Raw genomic sequence first — 23,080 nt, forward strand, 5'->3', positions numbered from 1 at the left:
AAGTCCACTGTTCTATATATGCAAGAACATCCATGAAGGATAGCAAATATGGTATTGATGAAAGAAACTATAGCCCCAGTCACGTGCAGTACATCTCCATTAAAAATGGGAAAAAGAGTATTGCACACCTTCATGGAGTAAAAACAGGAAGAACTCAGGAATAACTATGTGATATAATTTATGTAAGATCAAATCTGCCTTGTACACCCACTCCCACCTTCTTGACATGAGCAGGGAGTAGCCACAATAATAATAGTATGTATATGCCCAGGTAAGTGCTACATATCAATGTATAGGGTTGTCAGATAAAATATAGACTAACAGTAAGACTAAACAGAAAAATTATACAGGAAAACTCAAAGAGCTAATAAGATAAGAGTAAAAAAGTACAAAGACGTAGAGGTCCAACTCAGAAGAATGAGCAACAGTCTAAGAGCAGTTCAAAGGGAGAACAGACAGTATGGAGAGGAGGTGATAACTGGCGAACTAACAACCAAAAAGTTCCCAGAGTGTGAGAGTGATGTAGGTCTTTGATTGAAAAGGTATATGAAATGCCAGGCATGATAAATTAAATAATACTCTTTTCGTCCATTTGGGTTGTTATAACAAAATAATGGAGGGTGGGTACTTAGTAAAGACAAAATATAAATTCGAAACAAGAATAATTCTGAAACAAAAACATCTTTCAGATCAAAAGTAAATACCCCACCAAGAAGAAAATGATAGTTATGAGTCCTTTTGTAGCCACAAGCAGAGGCTCAAAATGTACAAACTGACACAGAAAAAATAGTGGTTTCTATAAATGGCAATCATAATGGGATTTTTTTTATATTTTCTCTGATAAACTGAAATATCAGAGAGACAAAAAGTAAGAGTACAGGTGTTTTCCAGTTTATAACAAGGTTATGCCTTGATAAGCTCGTCAGGAATTGAAAATAGGTCTAAAATTAATTTTAAATGCCTACCCTACCAAAAATCCTAGCTTAGCTTAGCCTACCTGGAACATGCCCAGAGTACTTACATTAGCCTGGAGTTGAGTAAAATCATTCAACAAAAAGCCTACTTAACCAAAATTCTGGATATCTTGCCTACCTTACTGAATAGTGTATTAAAAGTAGAAAAGCAGAATGGTCCTATGATTATGCTTTCTCACTAGTGTAATAGCAAAAATTATAAATCCAATCCTCCAGAGTCAAGGACCACTTGTAAAAAACTATTAAATAGTTCAATATATAGAACTTTATATCCACCAAATAGGTAATATGCCTCTTTTTTAAACATACACAAATATTGACAAAAATGTCCATTGGTTATACTATAAGAAAATATTACTAAATTTGCAAAAGATAGTGTCTCTTGTTCTTTTTTTTTTCTTTTTTCTTTGCATTATTTTTAGACAGGTTCTCTTGTAGGCCAGACTAGCCCTGAACTCCCTACACAGCCAAAGCTAGACTTAAACTCCAAATCCTCTTCTCTTGCCTCTACCTCTGGAGTGCTGGGATTACAGATGTGTGCCACTGTGCCTAGATCAACAACATACATGTCTCCCATGCTGTGTTTATTGTCCTCTAAAATAGATCAATTACAAAATGATAGTTTCCCAAATTCTTAACAGCTAGAAATTTGTTTGTTTATTATTTTGCAATAGGCTTTCATATGTCCCACACTGGCCCTGAACTCAGTACATAACCAAGGATAACCCTAAACTTCTGATTCTCCTGTCTTCACTGTCCTATTGATGAAATTATAGGTATTTGCCACTGTACCCAGGTTATGTGGTGCTAGGAATTTAACCCTGCGTTTTATGCAGAGTAGACAATCACTGTGCCAACGGAGCTACATCCCCAGCTTTAAGAACTAGAAATATTTAAAGAACAAAATTCTAAATAACTCATGGACTAAAGTATAAGTAAAATGAGAATTACAAAGTATTTAGGATAGGGCTATAACATAAAGCACTGATTCCAAATTGTAGTAATGAGTTCTCTACTTCCTTAGTCATCAGGGGAAAACAAATCATATCAGGAATATAACGCAATTGCACATTCAATGGGATATCTAAAATGAAAATCCCCAGAAAAATAGCAAGTGCTAGTAAAGAGAAAATGAAAATCTCATACACTGCTGGAGGGAGAATAACTACTTAAAAAATTATCATGAGGTTCTACAAAATAACACATGTATACCATAATCCAAAAATTCTACTTCAATGCAATACACAATGGAAATGCATGCATACATGTTCCAAGAAGACTGAAGGTAGATTTACTTATTCTAACTATAAACTGTGTATAAAAATTTCCATCAATAATAAAATTAATTAATCATAGTATATTCTTATGGAAAAATACTATGCTGCTAGGATGTTGAATAATTGTAACAATATAAATGGACCTTATAGGTATATTAAGTTAAAAAAAAATAATAAAATCCAGACTCAAATGTATATAAAGGGAGTGGACAGATGGCTCAGCAGTTAAGAGCACTTGTTCTTCTTCTAAAGGACCCAAGTGCCCACGTCAGTTGGCTCAGAACCACCTGTAACTCCAGCTCAAGGGGATTCAACACACTTCCTTGGCCCTTGTGAAAACCCATACACATGTGTGCATACACATATGCACACAAATAAAACAAAAATAAAATTTAAAGCATATTATACTATTTCATTCCAGTTACATCATGTTCAAAATAAGGAAATATCAGTTTGCATATTGTTCTGATTCAAGGTAGTGGTCCCTCCTGACAAGGGGGACAACGACAACTGAAAGGGAGCATGGGAGAGAGGGAGGCTCTGTTCTTTGGTAAGGGTGCTGGGAGAATTCATTGAAATGTTTATGTTTGGTTTATACAGTTTCTTATCAATTTTATGCATTAAAAATTTTAAAGAACAATTTAAGGTCTAGTGAGATGGCTCAGAGTTTAAGGGCACTGGCTGCCAAGCCTGATGACCTGAAATCCTCAGAATCCACATGGTAGAAGAAGAGATCAACTTCTCCAACTTGTCCTCTGACTTGTACATATGCATTGTAATAAATGCATATACAAACACACAATAAAGAAAAATAATTTTAAATTAAAGATGGCGAAATGGTACTTAGAAATAAATTGTATATGTTATCAATAAAGTTAAAAATTAAATAGCTATCAACTCAAGAAGGTAAAAAGAAGACAGTAAGATAAACTCAATAGAGATAGAATGAAAATATATAGATAAAACATGTTTAAAAAATATAGAACATGCAGTTGGGTGGATAGGGAAGTGGGGAGGAACTGGGAGGAGATGAAAGAGGGGGAAACATGCTCTAAATATGTTATAGGAAAGTTAAATTTAAAAATTAAGCAAATCTCAAAAATAATAATAAAAAGGTTTGCGTTTCTGAAATAATAATTTACACAAAACTTTAGTAAGTAGGATCTTTTTTTTTTTTTTTGGTTTTTCAAGACAGGGTTTCTCTGTGTAGTTTTATACCTGTCCTGGATCTTGCTCTGTAGACAAGGCTGGCCTCAAACTCACTGAGATACGCCTGGCTCTGCCTCCCAAGTGCTGGGATTAAAGGCATGTGCCACCACTGCCCAGCTATTTGTTCTGTTCTGTTCTGTTCTGTTTTGTTTTGTTTTGTTTTGTTTTGTTTTGTTTTTGATGATCAGTTTTAAAAGAAAAGAAAACAGAATAAGTACTATTGGGAACATGGGTGGAACATACTAAGAGATAAAAGAAGAGCCATTAATGTAGTAAGAGAGTACAATACACAAATTTTTTAGGGTTTTTTTTTTTTTTTTTGGTTTTTCGAGACAGGGTTTCTCTGTGTAGCTTTGCGCCTTTCCTGGAACTCACTTGGTAGCCCAGGCTAGCCTCGAACTCACAGAGATCTGCCTGGCTCTGCCTCCCGAGTGCTGGGATTAAAGGCGTGCGCCACCACCGCCCGGCTAAAGATTTGTTTGTTTGTTTGTTTGTTTGTTTGTTTATTTATTTATTTATTTATTTATTTATTTATTTAGGGTTCTGTCTGCATGTATGCCTGCATGTCAGAAGAGGACACCAGATCTCATAGATGGTTGTGAGCCACCATGTGGGTGCTGGGAATTGAACCCAAGACCTCTAAAAGAGAAGCCAGTGCTCTTAACCTCTGAGCCATCTCTCTAGCCCCAGGGTTTTTTTATTTTATAATTTAATTTAATTTTACATATCAGCCACGATTCCCCTGTCTTCCCTTCTCCCCTCCCCTCCCTCCCCTCAACCCACTCCCATTCCCATCTCCTACAGGGCAAGGACTTCCCTGGGGATTCAGCTCAGCCTGGTAGATTCAGTTGAGGCAGGTCCAGTCCCCTCCTCCCTTCACTCAAGCTGAGCAAAGTGTCCCTGCATAAGCCCCAGGCTCCAAACAGCCAGCTCATGCACTAAGGAGAGGTCCTGGTCCCACTGCCTGGGGACCTCCCAAACAGTTCAAGCTAATCGACTGCCTCACATATCCAGAGGGCCTGATCCAGTTGGGGGCTCCTCAGCTATTGGTTCATAGTTCATGTGTTTCCACTAGTTTGGCTATTTGTCCCTGTGCTTTTTCCAATCTTGGTCTCAACAATTCTCACACATACAATCCCTCCTCTTTCTCGCCAGTTGGACTCCTGGAGCTCCACCTGGGGCCTGGCCATGGATCTCTGCATCCACTTCCATCAGTCATTGGATGAGAGTTCTAACACGACAGTTAGGGTGTTTGGCCATCCAATCACCAGACTAGGTCAGTTCAGGCTTTCTCTTGATCAGTGCCAGTAGTCTATTGTGAAGGTATCTTCGTGGATTTCTGGGGACCTGACTAGCACTTAATCACTCATAGGTGGATACTAGATGTAAAACAAAGGATGACTAGACTGCTACTCACAACTCCAGGGAGGCTACCTAGTAAAGAGGACCCTAAAAAGACACAGAGATCGCCCAACGACAGAGAAATGGATGAGATCTACATGAGTAAACTGGACGTGAGGGGGGCGTAATGGAGGGCAAGGATTGAAGGAAAGAGAGCTTAGGAGAGTGGGAGATAACAGCTGGATCAAGAACAGAGAGGGAGAACAAGGAAAGAGATACCATGATAAATGAAGACCCCATGGGAATAGGAAGAAGCAAAGTGCTAGAGAGGCCTCTAGAAATCCACAATACACAAATTGATGGCAACTAATTTGAAAAACTAGAAAAAAATTGTCACATTCAAGAAAAATACGAATTACCAAAACTGATGCAAGCAAGAGTAAACATGGGATCTTTAATAAACCAAAACTAATAGATGGCATTTTAGCAATAGTCAGATCAGTCAAATTCTCTCAAATAGTGTCCCATCTGTTGGCACATGCTATCAAAGCTTCATGAAGCCCGTGTTTGCAAGCAACTGATAAGAAAATGACTAAACAGAATTACCAGAAGTCCTCTTGGGAATGGAGGGTGAGTCATCAGAAGGAAGCAGCTCTTCCACGGCTAAGCTCCAAAGTCTGGGATCACAAAACACTCACATGCTGCTTCACTGTAGGTTGATTTTTTTTTAACTCTTAAAGGGCAGCTGACTACTCTGGGGATTAAGTAAGAGCTTTGAAGATATGGCATCTGAAACATGTTGGGTTATTCACTCCTTCTCTCTTAGAGGAGCTGGAGGCAGTCCCCCTTCTCTGTCAACCACAAGCCCAGGATTCTAGCCAGCTGCTGTTTTCTAAGAGTTTGGACTAAGGTTATGATCAGAAGGCTTCCCTCAAACTCTCCTAACCTGCCTGGCAGTTAACATGACAGGGTTCTTTCTCCAGGGCTTGAAATTGGCTCTATGTGCTTATTAAAAGTGAAAACCATGGAATTTAGAAGTTCATGAGGTTGGAATGTTAATTTGCAGCAGAGGCCTTTGATAGTCCTCTCTCATCTGTGCTTTCCTGTGTCCAGTCTTCTGTCACTATGCCCATATCACCAACAAACTTTCCTGTCTCAGCAAAAATGATGTGAGATTCATAAATGATAAACAGCTGAGAAAGGAGAGAGCTTATGCCTTAGTTGACTGCATAAGTTTAAAATGTGTCATCGGTATGTTTTTAACTTTCTTACGTTTCTTAATTTCCCCAGTGGATATTTGCAGAAGTTAGGTAACCGTAATTGTGAGCCAAAAGAAAAGCCCTCCCCACAGAGTAACTGGCAAGATTTTTAGCCACAATCATCTTGACCAAATATCTAATCATCACATGGAAGCATGCCTTGGCACTTGCAAATGATTTTCCAAGAACTCAAAATGAATCTTTTGAAGAAGGCTACCAAATCAAAAGAGTAAAATGGGAGAAGTGTGGCAAATTTCCCTTTGCCAAGACATACTCTCAGGCCTTTTGGAAAGTAATGTAAGCTTCACACGGTTTGACTCACTCATTTAGGCATTCAGCAGATACGTTTTTAAGAGCCTCCTGCAATGATGTCAATAAAATGCAAGTTAAGAGGTCACAGCCTTCATTTCTACTATCAGAAAGTCCAACTAGTAACTATCCATAAACAAATCCCTCAAAGTTGGGAACAAAACTGATATAGTCACACAGACCAGAGGACTGAATGAAACCCAGATTAGAAAAGTTAAGAGAAATGGTCTGACTTTGACACCATCCCTTCCCTTCTCTCCAGTAATCAAAGCGTCAGAAAAGATTTCCCAGGCCCCATGGTAAAAGAGAACCAAGGGTGAACTCTGAACTTCACTAGGACTCTGGGACACTTTTCAGAATTCCAATACCAGCCTTGCCTCATAAAGAACACTGAGGGTTCCAAGTGGGAAGGCCAGACTGTTTAATGTCAAGTAGCACCAAAGCCGTGGAGTTCCCAGCAAGTAGCACACAGACATTGGTATTAGTTTTATGTCCCAAATTTGATAAGGCAACCCACAGTGTCACCCCATCAGGCACACCAGCCATCAGTAAAGTAGTAAAGTTAAGCAAGTCATTTTTAGAAAACTGCTGGGAAATTTAAAATGACTGAGTCCTTTGTTAGATCAACCATCACATTGGTATTTCCCACTCTGGCAGGGAAACACCTACCTCTGCTGATTTTGACAGAATACAGGGTAGAAACACAAGACTTGGAAATCCACAGAGAAACTCTTCTCAGGCTCAGATCCTATTCTAAGGCCTTACCAAGATATAGAAGCATTGCCACAGAGTATTTTATCAGAACACAGGTATTAGACCTAACAGGAGTCCAGAAAACATCTCTGCTCATCCTCAGGGCCCAGTTCAAGGGAGTTATCTGTCTTAAGAGTATAACTTCTTGCCCCATCTCTCTTGAGCAACAATTCTACTTAATCTGGCAGCCCAGCCTACAGTCATCAACTGGAGAACCCAGAGGTACCACAGGAACCAGGAATATCACACCATAGTCAAAATATGGAAGCAATCCAAGTGTCCATCAGTGGATGAATGTATAAAGTAAATATGGTCTTTAAAGACAATAGAATATTACTACTGTATTTCTTAATTGAATTCCTGCCATTTGTGGCAACACAGACGAAGCTAGAAGGCATGGGATTAAGTGACATAAGCCAGGCACAGAAAGACAAATGTGGTATCATATCACTTATATGTAGACTCTCAGTCAAACTCGTAAAACCAGAATGGAACTGTGATTATCGGAAACCAGGAGGCAAGGGAAATGGAGAAACTACAAAGCTACAACCGAACAAAGAAAAATGCTTTTGTGAAATCTAATGAATAGTATTTTAACTGTAGATGATAATACTGCATTTGATATTTGAAATTGCTGAGAGTAAATTTCAGATGTTCTCACAACAAGAGTAAGTATTGAGGATATGTTTATTAGATTCATTTAATAACTGCACACTGTATATGCATATTGGAAGATCACTTTTGCCCCATAAATGCTACTGGATATATTATCTAATTTTTTTTATTTTAAAGGAAAAGAATCTACTATATTTCAGGTACCATCTTACACACTGAGGGTACAGGTATATACAAAATGGACCTCATCTTCAGTGAGCTTAAGGGCTAATATTAGAGGTAAACAATTACAGTAGCAATGGCAATAATATGTGATGCATTCTGCATTAGAGAGAGTCTATCAAGGGGATACAAAAATACAATGGAGGGATATTTATCCTGTATTTGGAGAGGGAATAGAATTAGGAAAACTTCCCAGAGGCAATAAAGTGTCCATGCAGACCAGAAAGATGAGTCAGCCTGGCAATATGCAGACTGCAAGCATTGCATACATTGGGACTGAACCAATTTGATTACAGTTGGAATGTCAGTGTAAAGAGAGAGAGCTGATTTAGAAAAATAAGATTGGATAAGTGCTTTCTGAGACATGTTAAGAAATTTAGAAATTATCTTTAAGCAATGGGATATCACTGAAGACTTTCTGAGCTTCAAAAAGACATATTCAAGATTGGTTCCTTAGGCTAGTCAGGGTAGTGTGCTCCTGTAATTGCATAACTTGAGGGCAACAGGTAAGAAGTTCACAAGTTCAAGGCTAGACTGGGCTACATAGTGATATCAAGGCTAGTCAGGACTACATAGTTACTTTTTGTACCAAAAGTTACTTTTTGCCTTTTTTTGTTTTAAAGCCCCTATGGAATAAAAAGTAGAAAACTAATTGGAGGTCAGTAATGGAAACAAGGAGACAAGTTAAAAGGTTATTTCTAGTAGCACAATAGAGAAATGATGGTGAACAGGGTAGCAACAGAGAAGAATGAGTTATTAGAGAGATATTTAGAAATTACAATTCTAAATACATAGGCACCAAACACAGGGTTATTCAATTTCATAAAGCAAATACTACTAGATTTAAAGTCATAGATTAACCCCAACACAGTAATAGTGGGTGTGGTAGTTTGAAAGAAAATGACCCCCAATGGGCTCACAGGGGGTGACACTATTAGGAGGTATGGCCTTGTTGGAGAAAGTGTGTCACTGGGAGTGGACTTTGAGGTCTCATTTATGCTCAAGCCATGCCCAGTGAGACAAATCACTTCCTGCTATCTGCCAATCTGGATGTAGAACTCTCAGCTACCTCTCCAGCACCATGTCTGCCTCTGTCTTGCCATGCTTTCTGCCATGATGACAATGGACTAAACTTCTGAACTGTAAGCCAGCCCCAATTAAATGTTTTCCTTTTTAAGAACTGTAGTGGTCATTGTATCTTCTTCATAGTAATAGAAACCCTAACTAAGACAGTAGGTGACTTCAATAACCCACATTCACCATAAGGCAAATCAACTGGACAAAAATGAATAAATAAATATTGAATTTTTTAAGTGACATTATAAATCAAGTGAACTTAACAAACATCTACAGAACATTTCATCCAAACACCAAAGACTATACATTTCTTCTCAACAGTTCATAGAACCATATCTAAATAGATCACAAAGCAAAAAAAAAACCATAGAAAAAAGTGAAATTATTATTATCATGTATCCTACCTGATCACAGTGGATAAAGCTAGAAATCAATAGCAAAAGAATCTGTAGAAAATATACAAACTCCTGGAGATTAAAAACACAATTTAATGAATAATAGGTCATTGAAAAGACAAAGGGAGCCAGCCAGAGGCCACAGGCCTGGCCTGGGCCGTGCTGCTGGATGCTACTACAATGAGCAGGTATGTGGTGGAGAGATGGGAGAGAAGGAGGAGCAGAGCACTTCACGTGCTGTGGAGAGAGGTGAACGAGAGATGCAATGGCGATGAGGAACAGGCTAAAGCGAGTGGCCTGCACTGCCACCTAGGGCCAATTGGTGCCTGGGCCTGTGCTGCTGCAGAAGGCTTTGTCTGGATCTACAACCCTACCACAACTGGGGTCTGTGTTGCCACCAGGAGCCATGAAGATGCCTGTGGTTTAGACCGCCACCTGAAGTCATGTGAAGTCTAGGCCTGTACTGCCTCTGAGGGCCATATCTGAGTCTGTGGCTCTACCACAGCCAGGGTCTGTGTTGGTGTCCATGGCCCATGTTACCACCTATGGCCATATGGATGTCCGTGTTCTGGGACACCACCTAGAACCATGTTGGTGTCTAAGGGATATGCTGCTGCTGGGACCATGCTGATCTGAGGCCAGGGTAACATCTGGGCCCACGCTGCGGCTGAGGGCCATGTCAGGGTCTATGGCCCTACCACAGGTGAGGTCTGTATTGATATCCACGGCCCATGATACCACCTAAGGCCATACAGATGTCCATGGTCCAGGGTTGTCACCTGAAGCCATGTTGATATCTGAGGGTCATGCTGTCACTGGGGCCATGCTGACCTGTGTGGACTGTGCTACCGCCTGAGGCCATGGTGGACCCATGTTGTAACTGAGGGCCATGTCTTGGTCTGTGGTCTTACCACAGCCAGGGTCTGTGTTGGTGTCTGTTACCTATGTTATCACAAAAAAGCCACAAAGATGCCGGTGGTATGGACTGCCACCTGAGCCCATATGATGTTCAGGCCCATGCTGCTGCTGAGGACCATATCTGGGTCTATGGTCCTATAGCAGCAGGGGTCTGTTTTGATGTCTGTAGCCTGTGTTACCTCCAAAGGCCATGCGGATGACCAAGGACTGGACCGTGGTCTGGACTGCCACCTGAGGCCATGTGATGTCCAAGGGCCATGCTGAGCTGGTCCCACTCTCCACTGGTCCTGGGAGAGCTGGTCCAACCTTTCGCTGGCTGCAGCCACTGGAGACCTGGCCCTAGTAGTGTGAGCATAGGAGAGCTGGCCCCGCCCCTCATGAGAGAGCTGGCCCCACCCCTCATGAGAGAGCTGGCCCCGCCCTTCATGGGAGAGGAGGCTGATGACATGGGTGCAGGAGAGTTGGCCCCAAAGGCAAAGGTGAAGGAGAGCTGGCCCGAACTCTCATGGAGTAGAGAGGTTTCCCCGTGTAGGCCTGGACTTACCAACCCAGCTACTACCTCAGCCCATATCCATAGCTTTGATTTGATCTACCCAAACATCTTCTCAATCTATGTATGACCTGCTGGACCATGTGAGGAAACCAGTCCTGTAGAACAATAGCTGCAGGATCTCCATGACTCAGGGAAACAGCAGGATATCGAAGAGGAGTTTTGGTGAGGATCCAGTATTGATGGTGTAGCAGAAGCTAGAGGTCTTGATCCAGACCACCAACTTATTGCAATAAACATTTACAAGTAAAGCTGTTTGGGAAAAGGGCTATACTGCATGACACATGGCAGCTCCCAAGGCCACTATAACTAATGAATAAGAGATGGAGGATTGAAGTGATTTTTTTGAGGGGGAGGCTACAAGGGTAGAGGGATTGGGGTGCATAAAAGAAACAATAAAAATTATTTTAAAAAAGACAAAGAAAGAAATAAAGCATTCCTAGAATTTAATAAAAATGAAAACACAATATAACAAATCCTATGGAAAACAATGAAGACTGAGGACATTCATAGCTCTAAGAAAACAAAGAGGTCTCACATAAATAACCTGAACCTTAAGGCATGGGGAAAAAGTAAAAACAAACCAATCCCAAAAGCAGTAAGCAAGAAGAAATAGCAAAGGTCAGGGCAGAAATTAAATAGAAATAAAAACAACAATAAAAATATCAAATTAAACAAACAAAGTTGGTTCTTTGAAAGGATTTTTTAATTGACAAACCCAGGGCTGTAGAGATGTCTCAGTGCTTAAGAGCACTTTTTCATGCAGAGGACCCAGGTTTAATTCCCAGCACCAACATGGTGGCTCACGACCATCCATTACTCTAGCTGCAAGGGATCCAATGTCCTTTTTAGACCTTAGCAGGCACCAGGCATAGACATACATGCAGATAGACAAAACACTCATATACATAAAATAAATAAATAAATAAATTTTTAAAAAATTAAATGAACATAAAAGTTACCAAATTACCAAAGGAAGGAAGATACAAAATAATAAAATTAGAGATGAAAGTAGAAATATTACCACAGACACTGAAGAAATTCAGAAAACCATAAAGAAATACTTTTAAAATATATATCTCACCAAACTAGAAAATCTAAAAGAAATGGAAGAAAATTCAGATGATTATGACTACCAAAATTTAAAGTAAGCTTGATTACATAATTTAAACCAATCTATAGCAAGCAATGAGGTAGAAGCAATAACTAGAGATCGCCAAACTAAAAACAGTCCATGTCCAGGTGGATTCAGAACAAAATTCTACCAGACCTTCAAAAGAAAACTAACTTCTCTAGTTATTCAGTAAAATAGAAGAAAAAGGAATGCTTCCAAACTCCCTTTACAAACCATTTATTTCACTGATACTGGCTTTGGTATATTGGAAGGCTACTGATTTTGATACGTTAATTTTGTAAACTGCCACTTTGCTGGAAGTGTTTAATCAGCTCTTGGAGTTTCCTGGTGAAATCTTTGGGAGGGGGGAATCTCACGTATATAATCATATCAACTGCAACCAGATAAAGATGCAACCACAAAATGAGAAATGTAGACAAATCTTCCCAATAAACAAGGTCATAAAATTTCTCAATAAAATACTTGCAAGCTGAATTCAAGAATACATCAAAAAGATCATTCACTGTGATCAAATTAGCTTCATTCTAGAATTTTGGGGAAGATACACTATACATAAATCAGTAAATGCAATTCATCATATAAACAGAGTCAAGGAAAGAATCTTATGATTATCTCAATATACACAGAGAATGCCTTTGACCAAATCTAACATCCCTTCTTGATGAGAGTTACCTGGAGGCTAGGGGTTGAGGGAGCATATCTCAACATAATAAAGGCTATCTGTGACAAATCTGTAGGCAATAACAAGCCAAATTGGGGGGAGGGACTCAAAAGCAATCCAGTTAAGATCAGGAAGTATATAAGGGTGTCCACTCGCTTCACTCTTATTCAACAAAATATTTGATGTCTTAGAAAGAGCAATAAGGCAACAAAAGGAGATAAATGAGATGTAAACAGGAAAATAAGTCAAATTATCTTCATTTACAGTTGATATAATTATATAAGTGAGATACTCCACACACACTAAAGAAAAGATTCCACCAGGAAACTCCAAGAGCTGATTAAACACTTCCAGCAAAGTGGCAGGTTACAAAATTAACATACCAAAATCAGTAGCCTCCTTATATACCAAATAACAAATAATGGTGAGGATATGGAGAAAGGGGAATCTTTATTCATGGTTGGTGGGAGTACAGACTACTGCAGCCATTATGGAAATCAATGTGGTGGGTCCTCAAAAAGCTCAAAATAGATCTACCACATGACCCATCTACACCACTCTTGAGCGTATACCTAAAGGATTCTATACCCTATGACAGCAATACCTTCGTATTTGTGTTCATTGCTGCTCTATTCATACGATACAGGAAATGGAATCAGCCTAGATATACATTGGCTAATGAATAAAAAGGAGAATGTGGTACATATACACAATAGAATTTTTTTCAAGTGTAAAGAAAATTTATGAGAATTTATAGTAAATAGAAAGCACTGGAAACATTCATCCTGAATGAGGTAACCCAAAACCCAGAAAGGCAAATGCCTCATGTTCTTTATCATGCATCGGTGGATTTCTGTATTTACCTAAAAACTAGAAAGGGGCTAGTGTTTGAAGGAGGAATCTTATAGGAGGAGGACTAAAAGATGGGTGTTATGAAGGAAGAAAATGGGATCTGCGTGAACAGCCTGGACATGAGTGGGGGTAGTGAAGGGGGAGGGTTGAGGGAAAGAGAGCTTGGGGGAGCAGGAGATCCCAGCTGGATCAACAACAGAGAGGGAGAACAAGGAATAGGAGACCATGGTAAATGAAGACCACATGAGAATAGGAAGAAGCAAAGTGCTAGAGAGGCCCACAGAAATCCACAAAGATACCCCCACAACAGACTGCTGGCAATGGTCGAGATACAGCCCGAACTGACCTACTCTGGTGATGGGATGGCCAAACACCCTAATTGTCGTGCTAGAAACTTAATCCAACTACTGAGGGATCTGGATGCAGAGATCCATGGCTAGGCCCCAGGTGGAGCTCTGGGAGTCCAATTAGCGAGAAAGAGGAGGGTTTATATGAGCAAGAATTGTTGAGACCAAGGTTGGATAAAGCACAGGGACAAATAGCCAAATGAGTGGAAACACATGAGTTATGAACCAATGGCTGTGGGGTCCCCAACTGGATCAGGCCCTCTGAATGGATGAGACAGTTGATTGGCTTGATCTGTTTGGGAGGCATCCAGGCAGTGGGACCAGGTCCTGTGCTCATTGCATGAGTTGGCTGTTTGAAACCTGGGGCCTATGCAGGGTCGCTTGGCTCGGCCTGGGAGGAGGGGACTGGACCTGCCTGGACTGAGTCTACCAGGTTGATCTCAGTCTGCGGGGGAGGCTTTGCCCTGGAGGAGGTGGGAATAGGGGGTGGGCTGGGGGGAAGGCGAGGGGGGCGGGAGGGGGGAGAACAAGGGAATCCGTGGCTGATATGTAGAACTGAACTGTATTGCAAAATAAAAAAAAAAATCACCACATTAGGCTTAAAAATCACATGACTTAATTTGAAAAAAAATTATATGCATTGAAAGAATTCTAACAAAAAAATTCAAGAGCTAGACATTAGACTATACATTCCACATCTAGTTTCAATATTAGCAACTCTAATAGTCTGTGGTTCTGAGATAGGCTACATATGAATACAAAATGTAAGGCAAATTGTAACATGGATATAGCATGATGTAATATAAAGCTAAGTTACAGCAAGACCACCTAAAACCAGTTGGAATCAACATAGCTACCAAGTTGACTATCAACTGTCTTTTGCTTCGTTATAATGTCATTTTTATATCTCTACTCTTATAAAACTGTCTGTTCCCATAATGTATCTGAAATCATACCACATCCAAAAACACACATGCAGAAAGTAGAGAGAAGTGAATCCTATTCTGGGAAAAAAAAAAACCCTCTATATTCTTAGACTGAATTCTCTGCTTTTCCTCACCTTAACTGAGAGTAACTCTCCTTTCAATTTAAATATAAGAGCTATCAAAAATCCCACAGTGTGACTCTGTCTTGAAAAGCCCATCCTCATTCCTTAAGTGTATACCTTTGACCTGTTATAAACTTCTTCCCATTTCTTTACTCAAGCTCATCTCTGAATGTTTCTTAAATGAAGACAAGATTCTGGAAACACTAGTTAGATGCTCAATATACTCTCCTGGTCTTTGAGAATTCCCCAACATTCACCTGCAGGTAGCAATTCTACCCATTTGTAACATACCCTAGATTCATCTTACTTTTACAACATCTCTCCAAATGATTCCTGATGTGGACATTCAAACACATTGTCAACTTCAACTTCTTATTACTTTCTTTTTCTGTGGGGGAAAGTAGGTGTGTAGGGGTACATGTTCATAGGGTACACATTTGTGTAGGTTCATGTATTTATATACATGTACAGGTGTACGCACGTGCCTATGGAGAACAGATGTCAACCTTGAACGTCATTCCTCAGGAGCTAGCCACCTTGATTTTTCAGACAGGGTCTCTCATTGGCCTGGAACTTGATGAGTAGGCCAGATTGTGTGGCTAGTGAACCCCAGAGGTCCATTTGTCTCTCCCTCCCTAGGGCTGAGTTTATAAGCCTGTGTCACCATACTTATTTTTAAAAATATTTTTTATTAATTCTTTGAGAATTTTTTGCAATTATTTTCCTCATACTCATGCCCCGTTCCTTTCCTTAACCCCTCCCAGATCTACCTCTATCTTCCCATCCTCTCCCAATTTCATGGTTTTTTTTTTTTTTGTTTTTAACAACTACCGTGTCCATTTTGTGTTCCCATATACTCATGGGTTCAACGACATCCATTAGAGCATAGTCAACTTATCGGTGGCCACATCTTTAAAGAAAACTGACTTTCCCTCCCCCAAACCATCAATTGTTAATGTTCTTAAGTTAGGGGCTCATGAGTCCCTCCCCTCTCCTTGCTAGAATGTTGACTGGCTTGATAGTGTGCAGGTCTTGTGTGAGCAATCAAAGCCACTGTGAGTTTCTGAGTACAGGAGTACTATCATCATGGCTGTCCTCTCTATGAGTGTTCTGAAGATCAAACTCACATCCTTGTACATGTATGGACAAGCACTTTAATGACTGAGCTGTACCCCCACTGCTAACCTCTTGTTACTTTATGACTGTCCCCTACACTGCTCTGCCCATCGAAATCTTTCCAAGTCAACTGTGAGACACCATCATCTTTCAAAATTCATTCTGACCCTCTGCTCCTATGCCTAATTTTGGCAAATATCCATCACTCGTAACTTAATACTTCCTCTGAAGTACATTGCTTTTAGTGCCCTACTAAAACTATAAACTCCCCTAAAGCAGCAGTCATGTATTGACTTACCTATCCCCCAGTTCCTGAAACAGGCTTTCTGCTCAGCAAAAAGCATAATAAAGTCTACTTAGAATACAGAGTGCCTCTTTAGCTGTTAAGGCTGAAAAACCAAGACCTACAGTCCATTATTTGTGGCATGTGTTTTGCAAAGGAGTTTTTTTCCTTCTGTGGCATTTGCTATGGTTAGTGGTGTAGAGCAGGAAGATGTCAATATTTTAGTTGCAGGACAGCACAAAAAAAAAAAAAAAACAAGCAAATGCCACAGAAAGCAAAGTAACATTAGACACTATGCTCAGTAATCTGGGACCTTTGTTACAAACTCTCAAACCCCAGCATGGGTCTGGCCTTGAAAATGACCATTTCACACTGAGAAGCACTCATTTTTAAAGGAGGTCATGTTTGAGGTTACAGCTAGTGAAGTGTATTGCTTTAATGGGGACAATATAAAAATCATACATTTTCTAAACAAGGGCTATGGGAATGACTTTGCCTTAGCTTGCGGTACATTCACCCTGAAAGGAAAGCAGGTAAACATGGCTGAGAGTATCATTAAGCTGTAAAAATTGATGGAGCCAATTATCACTCTCCTGAAACTCAGCCACTAGAAGAAGAAAAGAAATGGCTTGGTGGTTTTGAAACAGAGATGGGAACTGATAGAGGACTATGGTAGCATCCAGGTAGTCCCTGGTGGTCAGAGGAGTTCTCAGAGGAGAAAAGATCTTTCTAGAACAAATTCAGATGAAATCAGTCATATTTCATTAAGCATTTTTGTTTTGTTAAGCCTTTATATGCTGAGCCCTGTAAGAGATGAATTCAAATAAAATCTTCCTAGTTCTCCTTTCTGAGAAACTTATACTCTAGGTGGTGGAACCAAGACAAAGACAAAAAAAAGACAAAGACAAGTGAAATAACAAAAGAATATTTGGGAGTGGAAATGATCTAGTACAAGCTAAAGTAAAATGTAAATTAACTTCAAGTGTGCAGGACATGAGTAAAGACTAGCTTTTGTTGAGTATGTGTTCAGATGTGAAGGTGTCCACCGTGTCTGCTGGAGAGGTGGTGGTGCAATAATCCAGGGAATAGAGTTTTACCCTAAGGAAGGGTGTAAGCTAAGTTTCCTGGGGAAAATGGACATTTGCTGAACTTTATGATCAACAGACACAAAATTAAATGGGGCATGTGGTAAGAAGGGGAAAATCAGGCCAGTCCACTGAGTTTTTGTAAGCAAGCCTGGGGTGGAGTTGGGCACCAAGCACTCAGAAGTTGTCAGTAGGAAATTAGAGGGAAACTAGGTGAAAGAGAGCTTCAAAGTCCATAGTTATCATCATCCCTTCCAAGAAGACTGCTCCAGTTTAGAAGAGACAAGGATGCTTACTTGAAGCACTTCTATTCAGCACTGCAACTCTACCCAAGATAATTATGCAAGAAAAAAATAAACAAACAAAAAGCATGCACGTTGGAAACAGTGAAACCTTTTTCATTTGCAAAGGTTTCTTAGATATGATATGAAGGGTGACAAAATTAAAGAAATAATTTGGACTTCATCAAAATTTAAATATGTTGTAATTTAAAAGACGTGCAAAAGGTAAAAAGAGAATAACCTCAAATATAGAAAACACTGAAGAATTCATTAAACACCCATTAGAACTAATAAAGAAATCCACTGTTTGCAGAATAAAATATTCATATGCAAAACTAACCTGATTTTTGTACAATCAAAATAAAAAGCCCCAAAACATTGCATCTGCAATAGCATCAGAAAAAACAAAATACTAATGAGTTAATTTTAAAAGAAAGGTAATTTTTTACTCTAAAACAGCAAGCATTGTTAAAACAACCTAAAATTCTAAATAAGTGGGAAAAATATCTCATGTTCATGGTTTGGAAATCGTAGGGTTTTTAAGATGTTTTGCAAACTGATGCACAGATTCAACATAATCCCTGTCAGAATTCCAGCAGACTGCTTTAGAGAAACTGACAAAATGATTCCAAAATTCACATGGAATTACAAGGTTCCTCAAATGGGGTGGGGGAGGGAAACTTCGATAAAGAAAAGTAAAGTAATGACTGGAAAAAGTATAGAGACAAATAGCCAAACTAGTGGAAACACATGAACTGTGAGCCAATAGCTGAGGAGTCCCCATGGTACTGGACTAGGCCCTCTGGATAAGCAAGACAGTTGTTTAGCTTGAACTGTATAGGGGGCCCCCAGGAAGTGAGATCAGGACCTGTCCCTAGTACATGAGCCAGCTTTTTGGAACCTAGGGCCTATGGTGAGACACTTTGTGCAGACTTGGTGTAGGGAGGAGGGGCTTGAACCTGCCTCAAGTGAATGTACCAGGCTCTGCTGACTCCCCATGGGAGACCTTGCCTTGGAGGAGGTGGGAATGGGGGGTGGGTTGGGGGGAAAGGCTGGGGGTGAAAGGAGGGAGGACAGGGGAATCTGTGGATAGTGTGTAAAATGAATAAAAAAATCTCTTAATAAAAAATGTAAAATAAAAAAATCCAGAAAAAAAGAGAAGTAAAGTATGTGACTCATGCTTTTTTATTTCAAGTTTAAGTTTTACTGAAAAACAATGACAATTGGCATAGTAGATGAGTCAGGAGCCCAAAGATAAAGCTATGTGCCTTCAACCAACTGATTTGCAACCAGAATGAATGCCAGTGCTATTTAATGGAGAAACATGTTCTTTTGAATAAATGGTGTGGGGACATGCAAAAGAAATCAGTTGAACCTTTGCCTCATACAACATAGAAATGCTAATTGAAAGTGGGTCAAACTCCCAAATTTAAGAGATGAAACTATGACATTCTTAAAAGAAAATATAAAGGTAAAATGATCAAAAACTTAGATTTGGGGGAAATTTTCACAAAAAAATTCTAAAAATATTGGGCTTCATCAAAATTTAAAACTGTTGCTATTCAAAAGACATGTAAGTCCAGGTATAGTGGCACACACCTATAACAGCAGCACTCAGGAGGCAGATGCAGGTAGAACTCTGTAAGTCCAAGGCCAGCCTCATCTATATAAACAAGTTCTGTGCTAACCAAGGCTATGCAGTGAAAACTTGTCTTTAAAAAAAAACAGACATGAAAGTAGAATCAATGTAATGAAAGAAAATACTTGCAAAGCATGAATCTGAAGAGAGCTGTGTCCAGATTGTGTAAAGAACAGCTCAATAATAAAAAGCAAGAAACTCAATTAAAAGCATGTTTGAATGACCTGGAAAGACATTTCTCCAAGATGGGCAAATGACCAATTGCATGTAAAAAGAGGCTCCCCACCATTAGTTATTAGTGAAATGCAATCAATACCATGACACAATAATACTTTATACCAACTATGATGATTATAGTAAATAAAAATAAAGAATAACAAATACTGGAATGATGTAGAGAAACTGAAACCTCCCATTCATGTCTAGTCATAATGTAAAATAGTAGTCCCTATGAAAAATTATAAAATTATATGAAAGTTCTTCAAATGATTAAATAAGAACCTACCACAACACCCAGAAATTTCATTCCTAGTCATGCATCAAAGAGAAATAAAAATATATGTCCATATGAAAGTTTTCAGATGAATGATCATAGGAGCAGTATCCATAATAGACATCCCTGATGTGGAAAATAGCTCAAATGTCCATCAACTAATGAGTTGGCAGACAAAGTGCAGTATTGTCTCTATAGTAAAATATTATTTAGCCACACAAATTAAAAGTACTGATACAGGCTATAACATTTATTAACCTTAAAAACAATTTTCTGAGTGAAAGAGCTGTCAGAATTGGTCACATACTACATGATTATATTTGTATATAACGTCCATAGCAAGCATATTTGTAGAGCATAAACTGGATTGATAGTTGCTTAGGGCTGAAGCAGGGAGGAGGGAAATTGGGAGGGAGTACTAACTGTATGGGATTTCTATCAGGAAGAATAAAAATTCTGAAATTACATTATTGTACAATACTGCAAATATACTAAAACTCACAGACAGATCTTGTCATTTTAGCAGATGAATTATTATGTGTTAATTACTTTTCCACAAAGCTATCAATGTGAATTGAACTATGTCTCCTCCAAAATACGTTCATTCAGAAGTAGGGTATTTAAAGCTGTACTCATGTTAAGAAAATCATTAGTTTGATCCCTACTCCAAGATGACTGCGGCCCTTACAGGAAGTAGGCAATTTGAACAATGACACTCAAGAAGAGTGCCATTTGACAAGAGAGGAAGAAAAGGGAGTGCTGCAGTGAAAATCAAGGAACACTGGAGACCAAAGAGCACTCCTAGAATCTACAAAGATTTAAGAAAAGATTGTACCCATAGTCCACAGGGAAATGCAGTCATGCTAAGACCTTGATTTTAGACTTCTAACCTCCAAAAATCATAGGCAATCTCCATTGTTTTAAGACACACAGTGCATGGTATTCTGCTATAGTACTCATAAGAGACAGACACCACATTTTTCTGTTTGTGTGGTGCTGGGGATCAAAACCAAGGACTCGTATATACTAGGCTAGTACCCCACCATACTCTTAGCCCTGAAACCACATCTTAAAAAAAAAGTTAAACAACACAACAAGTTTAAAGTTGTATGAACTGTCAAAAAGAACACTGAGCTAAGAGTTAAGATTCTGTCCCAGTATTTCTTGCTCATATAATCCCTCCTCTCTCTTGCTGACTGGACTCCTGGAGCTACACCTGGGGCTTGGCCGTGGATCTCTGCATCTGCTTCCATCAGTCACTGGATGAGAGTTCTATCTTTTCTCAGCCTTGGTGTAGGGAGGAGGGGACTGGACCTGCCTCAACTGAATCTACCAGGCTGAGCTGAATCCCCAGGGGAGAACTTGCCTTGGAAGAAGTGGGAATGGGGGGTGAATTGGGGGGGGAAGGCTGGGGGGTAGGAGGAGGGAGAACAGGGGAATCCGTGGCTGATATGTAAAATTAAATTAATTATAAAATAAAATAATAATTTTTAAAAAAGATTCTGTCCCAGCTCTGCTCTAACTCAACTCAGGACATCAGTTCTCGGAGCCTAACTTTTCCCTTTTATATAATGCATGGATGACTGCATGATCACTTACGCTCCCTTGAAGATGGTATTCTCCATCATTAACTAGACTCATTTAAAATTCTGAAACTGTAGCATGGGACCCCAAAGTGAAATAGTTCATCAATGAGCTCCTTCCTTCTAGATATTCTTTTGCTGCTCTTGAATTCTCACTGAATTAAAGTTAGTCCATTTCTTCTTAGCCCTGTAATAGCAGGATGTCATTCCCTAAGCCTTATGGGAACATAACCTACTTGCTGAGACACACAATAATTCTGAGTTAAGTGTCATTGTCCTTCCATTCTACTCTGTAAATGTGTTTTTATGAAACATATAGGACAGCAACAACTAAGCTTCATTTAACCAGGGAGTGGGGAGTTCGGGGTGGAGAAAGGGCATTGTCTCAGTTCTTGCTTTTACATTCAAAGATGCTTTGTGTAGTTTGTAAACTATTGATTTTGATATAAATAAAAGAAATCCCATGCTGATCTTCTTTGTTATTAAAAATGTACAGCATGCCGCTGCATGGCACAGCAAGTGTTCACAAAGTCGGCCCTTCTATGTTTTGTAAGATCTGGTACATAACACTACTTTTTTCTTTATGTTTAATTTCTTTTTAATCTTCCTTTTATTCTCTTGCAGTCTTCTGTTTGCAAGAAAAGTCACTTGACCCTATTGACACTGCACTGTAGCTCAAGAAATGGAGTATACATCAGTTCTGCAGATGTTGTATAAATGTCTTTTCTTTAACACAGCACCATGTGAAGTTTAAATTAACTTCCCAAATCACCACAAACCAGCTGAGTGTTTTTTTTTCACTGACTGAATATTCAGGAAGCAGTTTTATATTTAGCTTCAAAGTAATGAACTCTTCTATCCTAAGTGCCAATCATTGGCTCTTTGGCAACTCATTATGCAGAATCCCAAAGATAAAACAGAACAAAACAAAATAGTCTTACAAAGAAATGACTATTAGATTGACAATAGAGGCTCAAATGAAATGCAATGATAGCTTCAAAGAGATGAGGAAAAAATACTGCTACCCTGAAGCTTGTTCCTGGCTAAACAATCATTAAGAAATGAGAATAAACAAAAGGCAGTTTCTGATAAACAAGGCTCAAGAGCATTTTCCATTCACAGACCTTTGCTGAAAGACAATGAAAATATGTACTTCTGTAAGAAACAAGACATAATTTCAGGAGGAACATTTAGGGCACAAGAAACACTGGTAAACAGAGAAAATGAAGAACATGTTTTCAAATAGAAGAGACACCTAGTTTTAAAATAAACAGTGAGAGCAGTCAGGAATAGCTTGGTGATAAAATTAATATACTAGGAAATAATGTAGAAAAGGCAGCTATGATTTCCTTACATTATTCAGAAAAACAGGTTTTGTGCCAGGCATGGTAGCACTTCCAACATTTGGGAGGCTGAGGCAGAACAGGCTGGTTGATCATGAGTTTAAGGCCAGTCTGCTCTCCGTAGCAAGACACTATTGTAAAAATATCTATTAGATTTTGTTATGTCACATTATTTCTATAATTTCCGTGTTAGAAGGAACTACCCTCAAAAAAGACATGAAATGTCTGACTTCCAAATGAATAGACACTAGAAACAAAAACAAAGGAAACCTGACCAATGACAAGAACCCTCACTGGCAAGTCCTCAAAAAGGCT

Source organism: Peromyscus eremicus, chromosome X (genome assembly GCF_949786415.1).
Source record: "Peromyscus eremicus chromosome X, PerEre_H2_v1, whole genome shotgun sequence".
Classification (NCBI taxonomy): Eukaryota; Metazoa; Chordata; class Mammalia; order Rodentia; family Cricetidae; genus Peromyscus; species Peromyscus eremicus.